The sequence below is a fragment of the Nicotiana tabacum genome, chromosome 21 (genome assembly GCF_000715075.1).
Source record: "Nicotiana tabacum cultivar K326 chromosome 21, ASM71507v2, whole genome shotgun sequence".
NCBI lineage: Eukaryota > Viridiplantae > Streptophyta > Magnoliopsida > Solanales > Solanaceae > Nicotiana > Nicotiana tabacum.
This window is the reverse complement of record NC_134100.1, coordinates 74,267,933-74,292,255: the sequence shown is the minus strand read 5'-3', so window position 1 is coordinate 74,292,255 and position 24,323 is coordinate 74,267,933. Positions and strand designations below refer to the sequence as shown.

At 38.3% G+C, this 24,323-nt stretch overlaps 1 non-coding gene across 1 annotated transcript; it reads left to right on the top strand.

Moving 5' to 3' along the window:
* Positions 1–826: 826 nt before the first annotated feature.
* On the top strand, positions 827–933 carry LOC142175649 (small nucleolar RNA R71). Its single transcript, XR_012704743.1, has one exon. It is a non-coding gene; the product is annotated as a small nucleolar RNA R71 (small nucleolar RNA).
* Positions 934–24,323: the final 23,390 nt, after the last annotated feature.

Below are 24,323 nucleotides of genomic sequence, written 5' to 3'. Positions count from 1 at the left end.
TCATCATAACTTATCAGTTGCTCCCTACTTTCTTTTGCAAGTATCACATATTTTTGGGTCGAGGTGGGATCTTTCAGCACTTGCTCACTTCTCAAGGTCATAACATTCACCGTTTCTTTGGGATTTCTTTCAGTATTAGCACGGAGAGTGCCTGAAATCCTCTCAGATAATATTGTTGCAATATATCCCACTTGCTTCTCCAAATTTCGAATTGCTACCCCCTGTACTTCAAATATTTCATCAGTTTTCACAATGAAGGCCTTCATAAGATATTCTAGACCAGGCTGATTTGGTTGTTGAGGCTGAAACTGCTGCCTCGGCTGATTCATAAAACCAGGAGCTCCTTGTCCCAGTATTTTGGGGTTGTTTTGTTGCCATACATTTACGGTACCCCAGATGAACTCCATGAAAAATAGGGGTGCTTCTTACCCATTGCATTAAAATTATAGTTCCCTACAACATTCACTTCATTAGTTGAGGCTTGACACTCATGAGTAGGGTATCCTCGTTCACATATATCACAAATTGCCTGAGGCTCATTTTGTATCGAGGCTAAGGTCAGCTTCCATATTTTTTTAGCCATAGCATCAAGATGTACCTGCACATATGTATTAGCATCAACCTGGTGAACACCGGTCGATCTTCTTCTTTCAGCACTCTCAGAGGGCCACTAATTTGCATCTTCAGATAACTCATCAAGAATTGTGACTATCTCCGATCCTCTGGAGTCTTCTTCATCATAGGGCCTTCAACTGCATTGCTCAATGTTCTGCGCGAGGCCGGTGTCAATCCATCCCAAAAGTCCCAGAGTTGCATCCTGAGTTCAATTCCACTATATTGACACTTTCTAATAATCTCCTTAAACCTCTCACATGCTTCAAAAATAGTTTCAGTATCTTTCTGGCAGAAGTTATGGATTTATCTTCTAAACTTGTCTGTCTTAGCTGAGGAGAAATATCTATCAAGGAATTTTCTGGTCATCTCCTCCCAAGTTCTAATTGATCACGTGGGTAAGTTTTGAAACCACTGCTTTGCATTATCTTTAAGAGAAAAGGGGAATGCCCTTAAGTACACTGCATCTTGTGACACCCCTTTATATAGAAAGGTGTTCATAATCTCCTCGAAGTCCATTAGATGTGTATTTGGATCTCCGTTCATCTTTCCTCTGAAGACACAATAATTCTGAAAGTTTGAAGCAACCCTTGCTTCAATTCGAAATTGTTGGCTGCAATTGGAGGTGGTCTCACATTTGATAAGCCTTGATTGTAGACCGGTCTCGCATAATCGCCCAATGATCTCCCAGGCATGGGAGCTATATTTCCGAATTGGTCTACAGCCAAGGGTTGATTTTGAGCGATTCTACGACCCCTTTCTTCTTCATATATAATCTGTGCTGCTCTAATAGCTATTTCCTCAGCATCCCATGCAACTTTTTCCCATTGTTGGGCTGCCTCTCTTGCAACCAAATCTACATTATCATTACCGTTTCCAGCCATATTTTCTTTTGTTGAGGCTTGCCCAACCTTCTCTAACACCTCTGTGAGATTCCTTTCCTTCATCAACTATCGCAGTTATTTTTCTATCACTGGCTTGTATGGTAGTATTTCTTTCGCAGAAGCTCGAGTCATGCACCACTCTAAACCTGTAACATGCGCACAGTCAAAGAATACCAACCGTAAAAAGGGAACAATAAAATAAAATAAAAAGAAAAATTTCTGAATTAGCACTACAAACTATTTCAAACACTGTTGATTGCCAATCCCCGACAACGACGCCAAAATTTGCCGAGCGCAAAACACACACTTAAATTCTACTCGCTGGTCAAATATAGTATAGTATAATATCGTATCCACATGGATTGGATTTAAACAGTATTCTCGTAGTTTCTAGATTGGTTTCTATCCAAGATGATCAACAATTGAGATGTATATGATTTCTAACTAAAATTAACTATGAATCTAAAGTTATTGACTAATGATAATCGAAACAAGGAATAAGTAAGGAAGTTATCAGTGGGAGAAAATAGGGGTTGATAGGATAGGTGCAAGATAACTGTGTGGGATCTAACTCTAGATAATTCACTTCTAAGGTTCAAGTGAGTCTCTTTAATTCACTCTATTATTAGTTCAAACATTCAGCAAAAACTCCTCTCTCGATTAAGTCTTTACCTCATGACGTGAACCAATTTAAGCACATGAAGATATGTAAGAATGCGTAGTGGATTGGTCTTTAGGAAAACCTCTTCCGATTATTCTCCTAACTAGTTTTAATCAATAATTCAATTAGCCTCTTTCGATTACTAAGAAGAATTAATGAACTCAACCAACAAGATAATGCAAAGATATCACAAGTTATGCCTCTCTCGATTACATTAACAAGTGAATATAGATGCAATAGTTAAATCATCCAACAACACTTCAATACATAAAACTAGAGTTATAATCCAGAAACAATCATCGATACACCAAATCCATCAAATCCTAAAAAGGAACTACTCCATAGATATGGAGAAATTCATCATAAATAAAGTTAAAGTAGAGGAAAACATAAATTCAATCCAAACTCGGGTCTTGAGTAAGGAAGGAATGATAACATCCTTGTGCTCGTGTTCTTCCAACTCCTCCTTAGCCATCTTAGGTCCAATATGTGTCAAAAGTCAAGAAAATAATATTTTTCCATGTATTTATACCAAGTAGGGTCAGGCCAAGACGAAATAACCTTCTCCTAGCCGAAATATGATATTTACTCTGTAACAAATACACAGGTTCGCTGCATGGGGTGACGCGCCATGCGGGACATTAGTGGGTAAATCCAGAGAGCTAACTTCTGACAAACAACAAGAATTTGTATAAGCGCGAGCCCCACGCGCCACGACAGTGGGGATTTCTTAGAGTACAGATCAAACTTCTATTTTGACGTCCAGACTTGGTCCTCGACCCCCGAACACATCCCGGCTTAATCCCATAGTTTTTTACTCAGACTTCAAATCTCAAAATAGCTCGAATTAGCTCCACAATATCTACATCACTCGGAATCACTCCTACAAGGCATAAAACACACAATAAGTGCAAAATACTCTCAATTAAAGTACAAAACAAGTAAAGTACAGTGAATTAGAGTGCAATAAGCAACTAAAATACGGGATTATAGCCTACCATCAATTGCTACCAGGAACATCCTCCTGACCATAACACATGCTTTTCCTGAATCGTGGAATCTTCTTCGTAAGTCTTCAGATACCTCTTTTCTTCCCATGTTTAAAAAAGAAGAATGACTTCGTATGGACTCCGGAATACCAACAAGCATTAAAAGACCTGAAAAGGAACTTGTCTAGCCCTCTTTAGTTGTCAAAATCGGAAGAAGGTAAATAATTGTTGATTTATCTGGCAGTCTCAGAAGTAGCAGTAAGTGTTGTTTTGGTATGGGAGGAAGAATGTACGCATTTTCCCATTTATTATGTTAGTAAAGTATTATCTGGAGCAGAGACACGGTATCCGCACCTTGAAAAGTTGGTCTTAGATCTCGTAGTTGCCTCTCAAAAGCTTAGGCCTTATTTTCATTGTAATCCTATAACCATTGTGACAACTTTTCCCTTGAGGAATGTCCTTCATAAGCCTAGTTATCGGGTCGTTTGGCTAAATGGGCAGTCGAAGTTAGTGAATTCGACATTGAATACAAGCCTAGGACTGCAATCAAATCACAAGTTTTGGCCGACTTCGTGGCTGATTTTAGTCGGGGATTAATGCCTTTGGCTGCTAAAGAAGCAGCGTTGGTATCGGGAACGGTATCAGGTATTTGGACCTTCTTTACGGATGGAACGTAAAAGGGTATGGTCTCAGAGTAGTATTAATCACTCATTCGAGGGAAACCCTAAGACATTCCATTAGAACTGTGCTATTAACTAACAATAAAGTCAAGTACGAGGCTTTGGTTGCAGGACTTGAACTAGCTCGGGGACTAGGTTCTGAGGTCATCAAAAAATAGTACGACTCCCAACTGGTGGTGAACCAAGTATACAGAATTTTCGACACCAAGGAGGAGCGCATGCAACATGACTTGAACAAGGTTCAAGTATTACTTTCCCGGTTCAGGGAGTGGTCAATCAACAACATTCCAAGGGAAGAAAATGTGGAGGCAGACTCATTGGCCAATTTGGGTTCGTCCACGAAAATGAAAGGGTTTGATTCCGGTGCGATAGTTCAATCGTTGCATTCGGTGTTGGATATGGACGACTATAGTAAAGTTAACTCAACCAACTTAATTTGGGATTGAAAAAATGAGTTTATAGAATATCTAAGGCATGACAAATTACCTGAAAACCCAAAATCATCCTGGGTACTATGAACCAAGGCAACTCGTTACTGTTTTGCATTCCGGTGCAGATTCATTGTTTCTCAAATTGATAAGGCCTGGTTACTACTGGCCCAGGATGGAGCAAGACGCGAATACATTTATACAAAAATATGATAAATGTCAGCGCCATGCACAATTAATGCATCAACTGGCGGAATCTTTGCATTCGGTGGGTCACCATAGCCATTCATGAAATGGGGGATGGACATAGTCGGTCCCTTACCACAAGAACCCGGTAAGGTAAAATTTCTTTTAGTTTTAACTGATTATTTTACTAAATGGGTTGAAACATGTGCTTACCAAAAGATCGGAGAACGAGAAGTGATCAATTTTATATGGGATCATATTGTCTGTCAGTTTGGAATACCAAAAGAAATTGCTTGTGACAATGAGCCACAGTTTATAGGTTTTAAAGTCACAAAATTTTTGGAAGGATTGAAGATCAAACGAATTACATCTTTACCATACCACCCGAGTGCTAATGGACAGGCGGAGTCAACAAACAAGGTAATAATCCAAAACCTTAAAAAGAAGTTGGAAGATGCTAAAGGTAAGTGGCCAGATGAGCTACCGGGTGTGTTGTGGACATATCAGAGCATAAAGAAGTCGAGCACGGGTGGAACACCTTTCTCACTTATATACAGTTAAGAGGCTTTGATTTCAGTGGAGGTGGGGGAACCGACTCTAAGGTTTTCCCGAACAAATGAAGAGACAAACAATGAAGCATTGCTGGTGAAACTGGAATTTCTTGTAGAGCATCAAAATATGGCATATGTGAGTATGGTGGCACAAAAGTAAAGAATGGAAAGATATTATAACCGCAGAGAAAATTTCCGATATTTCAAAGTTGGAGATTTGGTTCTGAGAAAGATAACTCAAAATACCCGGGAAGTTAACTCCAGAAAGTAGGGACTAATATGGGAAGGACCTTACCGAGTTTCAGCTATAATCGGTAAAGGTTCATATGAATTGGAAAATCAATATGAAGTTAAATTGCTAAGCAATTGGAACGTGACTTACCTTAAAATGTATTATTGCTGAAGATCCTTGCTGGTACTGAAAGTATGTGCTACACTCTTTTTTCCTTCGTTCAGTTTTTGTCCCATTTGAGTTTTTCTGGCAAGGTTTTTAATGAGACAGCAATGTAAAGCATACCATGAAGGAAGTGTCATCGGCAAAATAAGACTTTCAGTGTTTGAGTTCTAATACTTAACATCCGAAAACTAGGGTAAACTATTATATATGAAGGCACTAAAAGTGTTACGAAGATCGGGGACTGTTAGAACCGGGATCAATATCTTATCAGGACCGGGGACTACATGATCAGCCCCATAAAAATAAGTTGTACAAGTTAGCCACATGTATTGGAAGCTTTATTTAATTAAGCAAAAGAATGATTATGTAAATATAATTTTTAAGATAGAAGGAATAAATCAAAATCCTTTTGTTTTTATCTTAATTCTTGTCTAAATGATAAGTTAACTTGCTTTATCGTTTGAAAGTTAGTTAAAACTTCAAATGCTTGTGCCGGAATGAACAGCAGACGTCCTCTTCAAGAGCACTGTAAACATGAGGGCACTCTCTTATGAAACCCTTATAGTCAAAGGTTAGATTCCGGAAGTATTAATACTCGGAAGCAAAAGCTATCGGGTATGAAAAGAATTCCCGAAGCTTTGTTAGTTAAATGAAAAGGAATATTTTTTGCACAACAATTAAGCAAAGAGTTTCTTTCATTAATTAAAATGCCAAACTCAAAAAAGAAGTTTTGGTATAGTTACAAAAGAAAAGAGAAATATATACATTAACTCTTGCTGCCAGATCCCGAATGGAGAAAAGAGTCTTTATTTTTTTTATTAGGAGAAGGTTGTTTCGCTTTCGGTTCGAGGCCTTCATATTCTTCAGTTTCCCCTTCGGTTTCCAAATACTCAGAGTTAGTATTTGAAGATTCAGAAGCAACGGGCTGAGTAGGGAGGTTCTCATGAGAAGCTATCTCCAGCTCTTGGGCTTTGGCAATGCATTCATTGATGTTAGCAATGCCTTCTTTGGCCTCCTCCAAAGTCTTCCTCTTTGTGTGATATATGGCACAGGTTTTTTCGAAGATGATAGAATATTCCTAGTCTTAGAGTTTTGCTCGGAATTTTTTAATCTTGGATTGGAGTTTATCATTGTCAACTTTCATAATGCTAATTTTAGAATCAAACTCAATATTGGTGGTTGCGTGAAGTTGATTCTTCTACATAACCCTCTTGAACCTTTCTTCCATCCTTGATTTATTCTCCTCGGCAGCATTGGCTTCCTCAATTTTGCAGCATAAATTAGCTTTCAAGTTATTAACTTGCTCCATCAAAGCAGACTCGCGCTCGGCAGTAGCAGTCACGGTATCACGAAGATTAGCCCACTTAGCCTTTGCATCCTTAAGGTCTTCATGCAATTGAGCGACCTCTTGGCCGTGGGCCATTCTGTCTTGCTCAAACTGCTGCTGTCGGGCCTCGAGATCATCCATTTGAACGAATTTTGCTTCTAGCACTAGGAGGCGCTCGTCAAGTTGATTCTATTCGGTCAAGAGTTGATCTCGTTCTGAAGTAAGTTCTTGCTTGTCCAAAATCAACCTTTGCAGGCCATTGGAAGCAAGAAGGTTGTCTTGAAAAGGTTAGAGTTAAAGTTATTAATGAAAAAGAGATAGAAGAAAGTTAGATTGATACTTGCACCGAACAGTGTATGCTATTGTTTAGTAGACATTCACCAGAGAGAGAGTCCATCTTTCTCCAATCATTTTTTGTAGCCAGCGGTTTCAGGTAGTTGGAAAGCTCTATCGGTTTGGACACTAAGTGGCACTCATTTGAAAATATGAGGGCGACATTGTGTTTGCCTCTAAGATTTTGAGTGGGTGTCAGGAAAGTGTTCGCTAGATTTCCATGGTTAGATGGCCATGGGGAAGGAACGTTTATTGTTTGTTCAGTTGGGACCAATAGAGAAGAAGCATCGGGTGTAGATGGAGAGGTAGTTGTTATCAGCTCATAAGTTAGTGGTGGACGAATCTCAAAGATTGAACTACTTTGACTGGAGGCATCGATAAGAGCTTAAAAACAAGAATCGGTATTTTCAACCAAATCCATTTCCGTAAAGAGTCTCTGAACTTCCCCAGTGATGTGTTCGTAGCTTTCCCGGATGAGCATCCGGTTGAGCTAATGAAGATCTTTTCCTTATATGAAGGGAAACCGTTTTATCATCGGTTTCCTCATCATCAAGGACCACTATGGTTGGTCCAGTTGGTGTATTTTTCAATTTCTTTTCCTCACGTGTCCTAGTCGAGGAGGTATGTTTCCTCCTTGGTTTCTTGTTTTTAGGCTGGGGACTCCGTGAGGAGGTACCTTCACTGGAAGTGAGAGTAGATTCACGAGCTCTCCTCTAGATAAGGGCATTTTACAGTACCCATTTGGCTTCCATCGGGTTATCGAGAGCCTCGATGTCGGGGTAAATAATTGATCTCTTCGGAAGTCCTGTGTGGTACAAAAAGGCAGTTAACAAATTGTTTCTAAGTTATGTTGTAAGATTGAAAGAATGGAGGAAGAATTTTTGTTTACCATGATTTTTGGATTTCCGCCAATATTTGGGAGCCATTTCTTTCCACCTTCGGGACTTTAGTTTAGTGATATCAAAAACAATTTGTACCCATTGGGCCAAGTTCTGAACTCGTTGAGGTTTTAAATGAGTAGCTAGAATAAAAAAATATAAAGTTAGCAAAGAATGAAGGTCTTTTTTAAACATGGAAAGAAAAGAGGTATCCGAAGACTTACAAAGAATATTCCATGATTCAGGAAAAGCAAGTGTTGTGGTCAGGAGGATGTCCCTAGTAGCAATGACAATGAATCATTCCATCCACCCACGGTCGTTATCGCCGTCAACGCTGATAAGGAGGGCATGATGATCGAGTTTTTTAAGTTTTAGCACACCCCTACGGAAGATCTTTGGGGGGTAGAGGTTCATTATATGTGCAAGAGTTAGGGTTTTCCGGTTTCAGAGCACAATTGGCGGAGGCAATCCACCATACGCCATACCAATGGGCCTGCTTATGCCAAACAGATTTAGTACCAGTGGCAAAATTCTAAGATTATTGGGTCGATTCCTTGACTCCCAAAGTGAAAGGGTATATATAAACATACATGAGCCCTGATTTGGAGAAGGTGACCCTTTCCACCTCATTAAGTGCGAGGATTTCAATATTATTCCAATTTCAATCTTACTTCACGATAAGGATGCTAAGAGGACGAATGGAAGAACGATATCTATGAACAGGCCAATGTCTATCACTTTTGGGATTTGTAGGTTCTTTTTGTTCTTGAAGATCAAATTCCGTGCTAAGTTGGAGGAGTATTATGAAGTTCACGATAGGAGGTTCAGACTCAACATCAGCCTCGTTTGTTTTGTTCTTCTTTGGGCCTCCACATAAGAGAAAGCCAGAATTTACGAGGGCAGAGATGTTAAAAGACATGATGCTAAGAAATTTGAAAAGAAGGATTTTATTGAGAGAGGTAAAATTTGTAGTAGAGTTCTAAGGAGGTTCAAGGAAGAAGATGGAGTTATAAAAGTAAAAAGTAAAAATGATGAGTAGTGGAGAAGTTATAGACGACAAAAATTATGGTCATGATTACCTCGAAAACTGGCGAAAATATTTTTTGAATCACGAGAAAACACATGTTCAGGTCATTAAATGTGAGGAGAAGTGCGTCATTTCAAGTGTTAAAAACCGTTCAAGACCTTTTCTGCCAAGAAAAGAGTTCTTATCTACTTCCCGATAACATTAAGTTGTGTCACCTGAAAGTAGGGGGACTATCTATATGGGGTAAAATTGATTAGCGAGAGTTGGACGAATGACGAAGTGACACGAGGAACTGAAGACAGGTAGGATGTGAGTCAGCAAATAGTTGGCACCGGATGCAAGCATCTGACCGATACTGAATGAATCTCAAAGACAGAGTAGCCGATAACAAAGATTCAAAGAATTGACATTGGGTAGCATTCAATAAGCAGCTGTTATAGAGAATATCTGCAATTATAGCCAATTGTTATGCAGCTATCAATGAATGTTTTATTCTCATTCAAGAGGAGCTTGATTTGGAGATCTTGTCTCCCTAAATAGAGCTATAAATAGGAGGATTCGCATCCATTGTAGGGGCGAAATATTATGTACACAAAAGCTTAAATCATCTCTCATTCTATAATATTGTTCTTTTATCTTATTCATAATATTCTTCTCCATTTTGCTACCGGATAAGCTAAATTCATAGCCAGGCTTGTATTTTTTTTAAGTTCATTTATAATTTTATTTATGTTCATATTTATTTCATATTTGGGTCAAATTGATTCACTTATCTATAAACCACATTAAAAATTTAATTATACCATTTTACGGGTAAATAATATCCGTAACAAGTATTAGGATATAATCATTAAAAGACAAAAATAAAAAGGTTTTATATTTTTTTTTTTTATGAAATGTAAACAAGAGGATACATATTTTTATTGAAAAGAAATAAATCTTTTTTGAAACTCGTAAATAGGAAATAATTAAAATTTATTTAATAAGATATACTAGCTATTAGTAATAAATTTCTTGCACTTTAAACATGTAATCTATTTATATTTTTATTTAATAACAATATTCTTGTGTATAACAATTACTCATTTTTATTTTATTTTATTAAATTATTTTGCTTTAAAATTATCTTAATTTACTTTTTAGATGAAATTTCATTTGTGTAGCATTTTATTATAAAAGAGATTTAAATACTTTTAAAAATAGGAATAATATTTTAGAGTTTTGAAAAATAAAATATTTCATTAAACATGTAAAATCTAGTCAGCTTATTAAGCTAGCGTTTGGACATAGATTTGGTTGAAACTTGAAAAAAAAGTTTGTGAAGTGTGTTCAAAAATAATTTTTGAAAGTTGAAATTATGTTTGGACATGTAGTTTATTTGAAAAAGACTTGAAGTTTTGTTAGTGGAAGAAAAGGCTTCACCCAAAAACTGCCCTAAACCAGTTTTTGAAAACTTTTTAAAAAATTAAAAAATAATATTCAAAAATTGATAATATTCTATGAACAAACTGTGTTTTCAAATAATATTTGAAAAAAAGTAGTCAAAATATATGGTCAAACCAAACAGGAGCTAAGTAATTTGTATTTATTTTATTTTTAAGAGTTTCAAAAGACGTAGATTTAAAACAATAATATAATTATAGTAATAAAAAGAGTGAATAAATATTTATACTTTTTTTTTAGTTTCATACAAAATAAGTACATAAATCGTTTTTATTTGTAATTTTAATTTTTTTTAATAATTATATTTTACTATAGCTAATTATGGATGTATCTAGAAGGAAATATGAGTATAGATAAATGTTTGATTTTAAAATACAAAGGGTTGTATTCCAAATTGAGTTATATTATAGAGGTATTTAGTATAATTAATCTAAAATATTTATTTATTAGTAACATTTTTATCAAAGCAATAAATACATAATGTATACAATATAGATTACTTTTCTCATCTAATTGTACTTAATGTTTTCTATGTTATTTTATGTAATAACATTTTTTTTTACTCTTTTTTTTAAAAAATACCTTTTATATTTAAAAATTATTTAACTTTAATCTTCTCATTTTAGTCAAATAAGATGATTTTTAAGTCAGGCCAGTGTTGTGGTATGATTAGTATAACAAATTTTCAATTTCATCCAAGATGTGCCAAACAAGGGATCACAAGGGCCTAAACCTGATTAATTTGTATCTATGGAACAAGGCTGCTCTAGCTAAAGTCTGCTGGGATGTAGCAAACAAGCAAGATCGACTATGGATAAGATGGATACATGATTTCTAAATCAAAGACAAACACTTTGAAGAGATGACAATTCCCCAACAAGTAAGTTAGATGATGAGACAGATCCTAAATGCTAGAACAACACTCCAACAGGTGCAGTATCAGCAGCATCAAAGAAAGAGTATGATCAGCAGCTTCTACTTGCAGTTATTGGGAGACAGACCAAGAGTTAATTGGAAATGTTTGATGTTTCAAAACAATGCCAGGCCAAAATCTATATTTACCATGTGGCTGCAACTACATGAGAGATTGCTGACTGCAAATAGGTTGATACAATAGGGACTAGATGTAGATCCAAGGTGCTCTTTATGCCAAGCTCATGATGAGAACATGGAACACTTGTTTGTAAACTTTCTATTTACTAAGGAATTGTGGTAGAAAATCCTACATTGGATGCAAAGGCAGGATATAGATAGGGAAAATTAGGAACAACATATGCAATGGGTTATACAATGTGCTAAGGGTAAAACACAACGAGCACAAGTCTTTAGGATGGTATATGCTGAGATAACTCACTTCATTTGGATAGAAAGGAACCTACGGTTATTTGAAAATAGAAGCAGAGGAGTTGATAGTATTGCACGTGAGTTAGCCTACATATGTAACGTACGAGCCACCACTGGGATTAGTAGCAAGGTGCAACATTTTATGTTTTGATATAGACAGTTAGTGTAGGCTTTAGAATTTGTAAGAGTTATAGCTGTTGAGATATAAGCAGGCTATGGATATGTAAAGTTACTGTGATTAATACAAAATTTTGTTAGTTACCAAAAAAAAAAATTATTATTTTTTAAAAAACTTCGTAACTCGTCAAATATGTTCACATAAAATAAAATAGAGGTATAATATACTTTCACTTAATTAACACTTGATATATGTTAATACCATATAAGTAAGATAAAGTTTTTTTTATTACACTAAAAAGTGATGTTTTCAAGTTTAAGTTTTTACTTCTTACAACAAAAAATTGTATGAGCTATTTATGCAATAGAAAAAGTTAACTGAAGTTTTTGGAAAAACTAAAACTCAAATTAAAAAAAAATAATTATACCTTTGATTAAAAAAGAGAATAAATATTTTTTAAAATATATAGTTTTTGAAACTCATAAATAGGAAATAAATAAAATTTATTTAAAAAGATATACCAACTATTAGTAATAAATCTCATTAAACATGTGAGCTATTTATATTTTGTTTAATAATAATATTCTTATGTATTGGATTGGAATGTCTCATTTCCATTTTAGTTTATTAATATTTCTACTTCAAAATTATCTTAAATTCCTTAATTAGATGAAATCTCATGTGTATAACTTTTTTATTATATAAGGAATTTAAATATTTTTAGAAAAATAGGGATAACAAATTTTATGTCTAAAATAATTTAATTTTAATCTTCTCATTTTACCTTAATAATATTTTTTTAAGTCAGACCAATATTGTGTCATATTTAGTATCACAAATTTTAAATTTTTTCTTTTCTAAAACTCTATAATTCATCAAACATGTTCATGTAAAATGGAATGGAGGACTTATATATTTTTACCTAATCTGTAACTCCTAAGATAAAAGCACTTCATATATGTTAATACCATGTTTAAGTAAGATAAAAAAAAACTATGTTTTGAAGCTTAAATTTTTTACTTCTTACAAAAGAAAATTGTATTAGCTATTTATGCAATAAAAAAAAAGTTAATTAATATTTTTGGCAAAATCAAATTTAATATTTGAAAAATGGAATATCAAGTCTCTATGGAATATTCGGAAGGAGGTTCGGTCAATTGGGGAGCAAAGATCGGAGACAGGGGAGAAGTAGCTATCAGGGACTAGTAGCCTAGGTGTTTGCAGAGACGTGGAATTATGATCTTGCCAGGTCAGCATATATAATCACTCCTCTCTCTCTCCAGAGGCATGGGCTGTTATCAGGTGCACTACGCTCCACTGTGAGACAGTGAGCCTTTGGCTTTCTCCTAAAGGAAAAAAGCATTTTACAAGTATGACAAATAAGGGACTGCTGAGGTGTCCATGTGATCACCATACTGCTATTGGGCCCCATTCTTATGACGTGGCTTACACATACACATCTATTTGGGAACCGAAAAGTTTTATTCTGTACCAGATACAACTATTATGTGGCCGACATAAATTGTATGAGTCACCTCTCATCTTTTGCCAAGTGGACTTTAGGTCCCACAATTAGTAATATTTACCTAAGTCCTAGCATGTCCTATTATTCTCTATATTTCTTTCTTTACTAGTGCTAGAACTCGCATAATGCACAGTAATTTGGCATAATATAACTTTATAAAATTATAATCTTATATATCATATTATTTTATTAGCAAGTACTTAGTATTATATATTTACTAATGTAATTTTTTATTAACTTGCCAATTGACTTAATACATTAATACTACTTCCCTTTTGAAAATTAGTTTGGAATATTCCTAGCTAATCTTATAAACGTCCTAGCATTTTACCCAATATCTATGACAACTCCGGGGAAAATTCCTAGTATGTCTTAGCTATTTTCCATTTGGTAGGTAACATAACATTTTATGTACTTGACTTGAGGTTATTTTAGAATGTAAAATGAAATTGAAAAATAGGAAGACTTTTTATGAACATACAAAGTATATTAAGAGTTGTATAAGTTTTCCAAAAGAAAATACAAAAACTGATGTTACTATCTAAGTGTATAACGTATGAGTGAGTATGACGTAATAATATTCTTAAGCCACCAAAATTTAACTTTATATATAATATAATATATAAGTAGTTGTTAAATGCTACTTATATATTTATGTTAGTTCATACTACACATCATCACCAACGAGTGATGAGTGAATTAAAATGGTAGTTATTTACCCTCAAAATCGTATAATAATTAAATTTATTAGTGGTTTTAAGGATATGTGGATTAACTTGATATAAGGGTGGCAAGTGGGTCGGTCCCGGGCCTAAACGGGCTAAGGGTTCCGGGCTAAGTGGTCCGGTCTAAACGGTCCCGGTCCCGGACCGGTCCCAAATTAAACGGGCTAAACGGTCCCGGCCCGCGGGCTAAATGGCTAAGTGTGCCCAACGGATTTTAAAAAAAAAAATTAAATAGAAATTAGAGACAAAAGGATGTTAAAAATAATATCTAAGTCTAAAGACAAAAATATTGTAAAGAGATATTCAAAGCAATGCCTTGTAATTTTATTATAGCATTAAAAAATATGGCAATATCTTTCTTAGTCTTCATCCCCCTATGGAATGAGCACAACAAGGTGCTAATACCACCGTTGAGAAGAAAAATAAACTAATCAAGATGTGCCAAAATATAAGTTACATAATATATACTAATTTTTGTTCATACAAGTTACATGGTATCTCTTACAAACTTCATAAATCTATCAAGGTCCGGAGAAATTTTCGTTGGTGGTGGCGGAAAAGTAGCTTGGTCATCGCCACTTCCGGGCGAAGCAACATCCTTCGCAAGTTCAGCTAGCATTTCTTCGTAAGCTTCGTCTTCATTTGGTTGTGATTCAGCTAGTCCAAAATTTCTTCTTTCCGACCGGATCCAATCTCTGAAAAGTATTGATTTTTCCAAGTTCTCCCTCATAGACGCTCTATAATCACCGAGTTGAAGTCTTGCTTGACTGAAAGCACTCTCTGATGCCACTGTTGAAGCTTGAATAGTTAAAATGTCTCGGGCCATCCTTGAAAGAACCGGAAAGTATTTTTCTTTGTCCTTCCACCATTTCAAAAGATTAAAGGAGCCGTCGGGATTCACTTCCTCAATTTCCTGCGACAAATATACTTCAAGCTCATTTAGTTGTGAAATATTACTACTACTAGAACCTTGAGAACCCCTAAACCCCGCCCAAGCACTAAGTGCTCTTACTCCTGCAGTTCTTTTAGATGATTGAGAATCAGAAGAAGAAGGAGTTGGAACATTTGGTCTAGCATGATTTAATGCAACTTGATAAGTATTAAAAATAGTTTGAGCATTTATTCTAATTGTGGCTATTGCTTCCGGAAGTTGAGACAATTCCTCATCTTCAAGTGCTAAACCATAAACAGTTTCATACCAAAAATGAGGACCTCCTAATTTCATACAAGGATTTAACAAAGCAGAAACACCATAAATAGGGGGAATAGGGAAAAAATATTTTTTAAACTTTTTTCTCATAGAATCAATGGCAAGTTTATAAATTTCCCCACCCTCTGAAAAATGAGCAAACAAATTTGCAAATTCTGCAATATAAACTAAACAGTTAGAAATAGTAGGATAATATTGCCCAGAAAATTCATTTGTAGCAATATAAAATTTTTCTAAAAAATCTACAAGTATTTTAACATTAGACCAATCCCTATTTGTAAGGTGCTCATCATCATCACTTACATGTGCATTAAATGTTGAGTTTATGGGGTTTCTATATTCATATGCAATAACCAAACTTTCATACATGTAATTCCATCTAGTTGGACAAGGTTTAGGAACCTTTCTTTCTCTTAGGCCAAATTCATCGCATCTTTTAAAATATTCTCTAAGTCTACTTCTACGGTTTGAATAAAAAAATCAGTTAAGAGCCATTTTAACCTTTTCAATTTCAATATTTAAAATTCTCATACCATCACCCACAATTAAATGGTAAATATGACAAATACATCTAACATGAAAAATATCACTAAATGCAGGATTTAGCGTTGTGGTAAGCAAGGCTATAGCATTTGTGTTACTAGTAGCATTATCCATTGAAATTAATATTATTTTATCACTAATGCAAAAATATCTACAAATATCTATAATTGTGCTAGCAATAAACTGCCCTGTGTGACGTGAATTTTTTAGTGATTTTGGATATGCGGATTAACTTGATACAAAGCGATAAATTAGATTGCAATTGAAATAAATGACGATAATCTAACTAAATATCACGTGAGTTAGGATGATTTCAGCGTAAAGAAGCAACCCACCCTTGAGTTGAATACACTTTTATTGACATAAAAATATCAAAGAGCAAGAACTTAACGGATGTGTTGCTTATCAATATATGTTACAATGTTCCTAATGAATTGTCAAGCCCCTTTATATATTAGGGGAGATCTACCTTTTAAGGTATTATTTTATTATTCTATAAAAGGCAAAAGTCCTTGATTTATTGACCGTTGGTTCCCTTTTTGAGTCGTTCCGTGATCTCTGCCATATTGACTGGTTAATGGAGAGAATTACGGACCCCTGTCGGATGAGTTGGCAAAGCTTTCTTCGAGACCGTTGGAAACAGGACCGGTTACGCCTTCGGTAAACTCGAGGGCAAATCTAATGGTTTCGATAGCTAACTTTGACAATGCTTTGGGTTCGATCATATTCACCATGTGGCGATCTTAGCCGATGGTGTTAGACGTCAGATCGATCTTCGAGCTCGACTTCATCCGATCACAGATATTTCGACCCTGGCCTAATCAGGGAATTCGAAAGCTCGATTAAATATCGAGCTCGGTTTTACCCGTATATAGATAGTCCCCTCGTTCTTCGGAGAGTAGATGACGAGGAACGACATGAGCCTCAGATTCTCACTTTGATATATCATGACGACGAATTCATGACGTAAGTGACAAGAATAGTTGATATGTCCCGTCGGCACAGTATTCAAGGCATTAAATGTGTGTCAGTTAACGGTCGGCCGCTACAGGATGCTAACTGTCGTTTAAGAAAACTATAAATACCCCTTTCATTCATTCATTAGAAATTTTACATTGGGCTCTTGTGTTTTAAGAAAGCTTCATTACTCTCATCTTCTAGTCTTCTGAAAACTAAAGTTTAAAACTTCTTTCCTTATGGTTTTCTGAAAGCTTCAGTTTAAAATTTCTTCCCTTCTGGCTTTCTGAAAGCTTTCATAAGTCATCTGTTAATTATACCTCCTCTTTTATCAGCACCTTTTTCCCCCTATATTTAGAAGCAAATGGCAAAGACTTCAAAATCCGTTTCTCAAAAAGAAAATCCCTCTTCCTTGAGACCGTCTGAGAACGTTTCGCCTGTTGTTATTCAAGAACCGACACCAGAACCCCCTCCAAAGATGATCGTACCTGCGGGGTGTCCAACCGGAGCCGATTTCAAGGTTGAGAAAACCTCCTCGGTACCGAGTCAGCGCAAGCCGGTCTCGAGATACATATGTTCGGTCACCGACAGTGTCCTCGAGAGGGTCAAAGAGGATTGCAACTGGGCCGATAAGCTTGTAGTGGTCCCTACCCCCCCGAGGAATCGATCACTACCCACGTGAAGTATTTTTTAAGTGTTTACACTTACCCTTTCATGATGGGTCCTTTAGATCCGATCATCATCGCCTTCTGTAAGAGGAACGAGGTGACCCTCGGTCAGATTCATCCTTCGTTCTGAATGATAGTAATTCTTCTCCACTTCTTTGTGAGCAAGGTCGAGGGATTTCCCTTCACCATCGACCACCTTATGCGTCTGTATAGCCCCCGGCTCTACAGAGGGGGATTAATCAAGCTTGCACGTCGGGCCACTAAGGCCTCTTTTTCGAGGATCGACGAGGATCGGGACCGAGACTCGTTGGCTCATTTCGTTCGAGTGAAGACCTCAGATTTGATCCCATCTGAGCATATGCCATTTCTCGAGAAGTGGAATATAAAGTGTAAGTGTAATCTTGCTTTTAAGATTTTTGTTCGATGTTCTTTTCCTTCCTCTCTCATCTATATTTTGCGATGGTGCAGTTGTTGCTCGGATGCCGGATGCAGTTCCTTGACTCAAGGAATGAGTCGAGGGCATTGTAAAATAGAGACCTTGTTTTGAGCGTTCGTGGCGCGAGCTCTCGAAGGGCCGATGGGAGGCCCGTTCCCATGGTAAGAGCTTTCTCAAATTACTTTGATTTCCCTTTCGTATTATCAACTTCTAACTTGCTTTTACTTCTTTTTTGCAGGTTTACCAAAAGATGCTGAGATGTGGCCTCCGCTCGGTGATGACGATATCTTCACCGAGTCCCCTGCCTCAGGACAGGATAAAGAGAAGAAAAGGAAAAAAGGTTCCGAATTCCCCGGGCCATGGGAAGAAAAGGCCAAAGAAAATATTGGCTCGTAAACCCAAGGAAAGCACCAGTGGTCGAGCATTGTCCCCGGACTCACTCTATCGACTGAGGGACGAGTCTGAGTGGGAAGGAGAAGCCTTTGATCTCATGGCCAGTATACCGCTGCAGCTCGAAGGGCAAGGGGCCTCCAAACCAGGGGGAGGCGAGGCCGAATTTCATGAGGCCGGGGTGGAGGTAGGAGCTGAAGATTTTCGAGATGCGGGCAAAGCCTCGCAGGAAGCAATCGGTCCGATAGAGATTGCTGAGTCACCCTCGTTCACAGAGTCAATGTTTAACGAGGCACAAGCAATAAAAGAACACCCCATCGAGGGAGCCCACAGATCGAACGACCTTTTTCGTGGTTTTTTCGATGGCATGGATTCGACGGCCACAAAGGATGCCATTAGATTTGGCAATCTAGAGATACCGAGGAATAGCTCACCCTCTGAAGCTAGCAGGCCTTCCTTGAGCCCGAAATTGGTCGATCGATTTCCTGCCCCGAGTGTATATCCCGATCGAAAACGCACCGTTGTTTTCTCCCTTCCTGAGGATGCCCAGGTCCTTTCCACCCCGTAGGGGTGGCTAGTTATCTTCGGTGCCTGGTGACCAAGGATGATCAGGCTAAGATGAAAGAGGTGGATGAACCCTGCCTGTTCAACGAAGCTCAACAGGTGTTGAATCGGGTAACTTCGAATATTCCTTTATTATGTACTTTCAGGTGTTGAATCGGGTAAGCTCGAATATTTCTTTATTATGTACTTTCAGGCCTCGGTAACATTTTCCCTTTATTAAATAATTGTAACATTTTCCTTTGTATATGCAGGCCTCGGTACTTCATCACGAGGCTTTTCTCCGATACCGAGAAGAGTTCAAATGTCATGAGGTCGAGACTCGGGAGCTCACTGAGAAGAAGCATGCTTACAAGCTTCTTAGTGAGAAATCCTAGGCTGAGTTAGAAGCAGCTCGGAAAGAGTATGCCGACTTGGTCGATTAGGTAAGAAGAGTTTTTGAAGTTAGTCATGATGAGTCAGACACAATGGCTGACAATCCAAACCCGCAGGTTCAAAAAGAATCTTGACCAGATCGAGCAACTTTGGGAGGAGGTGGATATAGTCAAAGCCGAGGCCGAAGAATGGAAGAAGAACATGGATCGCCTAGCCTCGGAGAAGGAAACTGTCCGGGCTCAGTTGGCTGAGGTTCAGCTTCGGTCTACAAGGGAGAAAAATTTGGTGCAGGCCAAAAGGATCGATGGTCTTCAGTCTCAGTTGAACTCAACTATCTCCGGTCAGGAGAATCTGGCCAAGGAGCTTGAGTCGGCCAAGTCAGAGGTTGATGTGGTCAGGGCCGAGGCCGATGATAATGTGGCCCAACATAAAGTTGATACCGAGGCGATTCAGGACCAAGCGAGAAATATGGTGAAGCATGCGAGGTGGCAATCCCGAAGGGAGGCCCTCGAGGGAGTCTATGCTTAGAATTATGACGTATTGGCTGAAATCGAAAATGCCAAGATATAAGAAGCCAAGGCCAGGAAGTTGGCTTACCCTGAGGAAGATTCCGAGGGGTCCGAAAAGTCGGGTAAGTTCGATGGTGGTGAAGACCTCGTAGGTGATGACATAGCCCCCGATGAAGATTAGATCATTTAGGATCTTTTTGCTTTTTGTACTATCTTTTCGTCGAGGTTGTTCGGCCTTTGTAAAAAATATGTATCGGGGATATTCAACCCTAGTAAAGAAATTTTGATATATATATATATAAGGCTTTTCCCTTTCATCACTTTTGAATTTTTCCTTTGCTTTTTTATTTGTATTCGCAAAGGTCGAAATGTCTTAGCATGAAATAATTAGGTTATGTTCGAAGGTCCAAACAAACCCTGCCTTTAACGTTACTTTGTGTTAAGACATTATAGGGATTCGGTGTTACCGAAAACTTTTTCCCAAAATAATTTAGGTTTATAGCTTGCCGAGGGTAGCCTGTAGAACCGGACGTCTCCGAGTCATGTTAATATGGCCGTAGCCTTTTTAGTTCGGGCAATGCCAAATAATCTTTTGTGCCCTCGGATTTTGTTGACCCAAGAATAGCCTTAGCCTTTTAATTTATGCAATGCCTACAGTCCCTGAGTGGAGTGAATGTTCAAACTCGGATCAAGGTGGCCCTTGGGCTCGATACCTTTAGGGGATCAGGTGTAGGAAATTCCTTGAGAAATGCAAGAAACGTTTTTTAGGACAAGATGTTTATGTGCAAAGAAGAGTCTTCTTTTTTATTCTTGTGCATAATAGTTGTACATGTATACATGTTTTGTGCCAGGGCTCGAGCAGTTTGAGCGGGCACGGTTCATTTGACCGTTTGGCCCTTACAATAAATCCTTTTGATTGAGACCCTTCAATCACGAAGTTTCTTCCCTTGTTAAATTCAATATCCGAGGATATTTCCCCCCAGTGTTCGGGGTTGACCGAAGAGAGGCCTCGAATATTGTTGTGATCATTGTCACCGGTTCGTAGCCGGCCTTCGATTCTAAGTTAGTATGATTTACTTGTTGCCTTGTTAAAATCCTTGCCGGAAAACCCATTTGGGATAAAGCCGGTTTAAAGAAAAAAGAGTGCAACACGTACTTTCAGACCTAGGGTCTCGTATCATCCTTTGTTGGTTACCTGCAAGTGTTAGTTTAAAGTGTAAATAAAAGAAAGAACGGGACCGCACCTTAACAGTAATATCGCTTTAGTGAGTTATATTCCTGTTGGCTGGTAGTTTCTCGCCGTTCATTGTTCCGAGCCTGTAGTATCCTTTCCCGGTGATCTCGATAATTCGGTACGGTCCTTCCCAGTTCGGCCCCAATTTCCCTTCGTCCGGGTTTCAGGTGCTTAGTGTGACCTTTCTTAGTACCAAGTCCCCGGTATTAAAGTGTCGAAGGTTAGCCCTTCGATTGTAATACCTTTCTATCCGCTATTTTTGGGCGGCAAGTCGTACAAGGGCGGCTTCGCGCCTTTCATCTAATAGCTCCAGGCTCGTACTCATAGCTTCGTCGTTCGATTCCTTCATTGCATATCAGAGTCTGATGCTTGGCTCTCCAACCTCGACTAGTATTAAAGCTTCAGTGCCATAAACCAAAGAAAATGGGATGGCCCCGGTACTAGACTTCGAGGTTGTATGGTACGCCCATAAGACCTCAGGTAGCATTTCCTTCCAATTTCCTTTGGCGTCGGTTAACCTTTTTTTAAGGCTTTGGAGTATGGTTTTGTTGGTAGATTCAACTTGTCCATTCCCACTAGGGTGATAAGGAGTGGATAAGATCCTTTTGATTTTATGGTCTTCGAGAAACTTGCTTACTTTGCTGCCAATAAATTATTTTTCGTTGTCGCACACGATCTCGGCCGGTATTCTGAACCAGCATATAATGTGGTCCTAGATAAAATCGATGACTTATTTTTCTCTGACCTTCTCATATGACTGTGCTTTCACCCATTTAGAAAAATAGTCAGTCATAAATAAAGTAAATTGAGCCTTATCGGGTGCCCGTGGGAGGGGGCCGACGATGTCCATCCCCCATTTCATGAAAGGCCATGGTGACAAGACCAAATGTAGCAGTTCTCCGACTCGATGAATCATCGGAGCATGCCTTTTACATTCATCACATTTTCCTACGAACTCATTTGCGTCTTTTTCCATGTCGATCCAGTAGTAACCGGCTTTGATTATTTTTCGAACCAGTGATTCGGCACCCGAATGATTTCCACAGGTACCTTCGTAGATTTTCCTCAAAACATACTCAGTATCCCCCGGCCCTAGACATATCTTAAGTGGGCCATCGAATGTTTTTCTGAACAAGGTTTCGTCTTCGGCCAGGCTAAATCGGGCTGCCTTCGTACACAGGGCTCTCGATTCTTTTGGGTTCGAGGGCAGTTTTTCAGTCCTAATATATTCCACGTACTTATTCCTCCAGTCCCAAGTTAGGCTCGTTGAGTTGATATCGGAGTGGCCTTCTTCCACTGCCGATCTCATAAGTTGTACGACTTCTCCCGAGTTGATCTCGTTGTCTTCGATCGACGATCCCAAGTTAGCAAGGGCATCAGCCTTGCTGTTTTGATCCCGGGGCACATGTTGCAAAGTCCATTCTTTGAACCGATGTAATGTCACTTGTAACTTGTCCAAGTATCTCTTCATTCATTCTTCTCTAACCTCGAATGCCCCATTAACTTTGTTTACCACAAGGAGGGAGTCGCTCTTGGCTTCGATCACCTCTACCCCTAAGCTCTTGGCTAGTTCAAGGCCTGCAATTATGGCCTCATATTTGGCCTTGTTGTTAGTCAATTTCACAATTTTAATGGATTGTCTAATTATATTACCTGTTGGTGGCTTTAGTACGATACCAAGTCCAGACCCTTTTGCATTTGAGGCGCCGTCTGTGAATAGGGTCCAGATTCCAGAGGAAGTTTCGGAGTTAACCAGTAACTCTCTTTCGACCTCGGGGTATTAGGGCTGGTGTAAAGTCTGCCACAAAGTCTGCCAAAATTTGAGACTTAATAGAGGTCCGAGGTCGGTACTCGATATCGTAACCACTTATTGCTACGGCCCATTTGGCCGATCGGCCTGAGAGTTCGGGTTTATGCATAACATTCCTCAACGAGTAAGTAGTTACGACACATATGTGGTGACATTGGAAGTACGGTTTTAGCTTCCTATATGCGCTTAGCAAAGCGAGCGCCAATATTTTCAGGTGAGGGTACCTAGTTTCGGCCTCATCAAAGGTCCTACTAACATAGTAAATTGGAAATTGCATACCTTCCTCTTCCCGAACAAGGACTCCACTTACCGCTAGCTCTAAGATCGCCAGGTACAAGTACAGTTGTTCATCTGTTTTCGGTGTATGAAGCAGCGGGGGACTCGATAAGTATCTCTTGAGTTCCTCCAAAGCTCGTTGGCATTCCGGGGTCCACGAGAAATTATTGATTTTATTTAACAGAGCGAAGAATCGGTGGCCCTTGTCGGACAACCTCGAAATAAATCGCCTCAGGGCGGTTATTCGCTCGGTTAACCTTTGCACAGCCTTTACGTTATCCACAACCGTGATATCTTCGATGGCTTTGATTTTAGCGTAATTGATCTCAAATACCCGATTAGATACCGTGAATCCGAAAAACTTACCCGACCTAACTCAAAACACACATTTTTCTGGGTTCAGCTTCATATTGTACTGTTTTAGTACGCTGAAGGTTTCCTGCAAATGTTTTAAATGGTCCCCTGCTTGCAGGGACTTAACTAACATATCGTCAATGTAAATTTCTATTGATTTTCCTATTTTTGCTTCGAACATCCGATTTACTAGGCGTTAGTATGTGGCACTAGCATTTTTTAATCCAAACGGCATTATACTATAACAGTATGTTCCGTATTTAGTGATGAAGGAGGTTTTTTCCTGATCACCCGAGTCCATACGTATTTGGTTGTACCCGGAATAGGCATCGAGAAAACTGAGGATCTCGTGGACGGCCGTGGCATAGATCATACGGTCGATGCTGGGCAAAGGAAAAGAGTCTTTGGGGCACGATTTATTCAAATCTTTGTAATCTACACACATTCTTAGTTTATTCCCTTTTTAGGGACTACCACTACGTTTTCTAACCAATCAGGGTATTTAACCTCCCGAATGGACCCTATTTTAAGGAGTTTAGATACTTCGTCCTTGATGAAAGCATGTTTAACCTCAGACTGGGGACTCCTCTTTTGCTTGACCAGATTGACTTTCGGGTCCAGGCTTAGCTTGTGAGTGGTTATTTCCGGTGGGATCCCTGTCATATCAAGATGGGACCAAGCGAAATAATCTATGTTAGCTACAAGAAATTGAATAAGTTTTATCCTGAGCGCGGGAATTAACCCTGTGCCCAGGTATACCTTCCGATCGGGTAGATGCTCGATCAATATAACTTGTTCCAGCTCTTCGACCATCGATTTGGTTGCGTCGTAGTCATCGGGGATTATAAAAGACTGGGAGACCCCGTAATCATCGTCTTCATAAGTCCCCTGC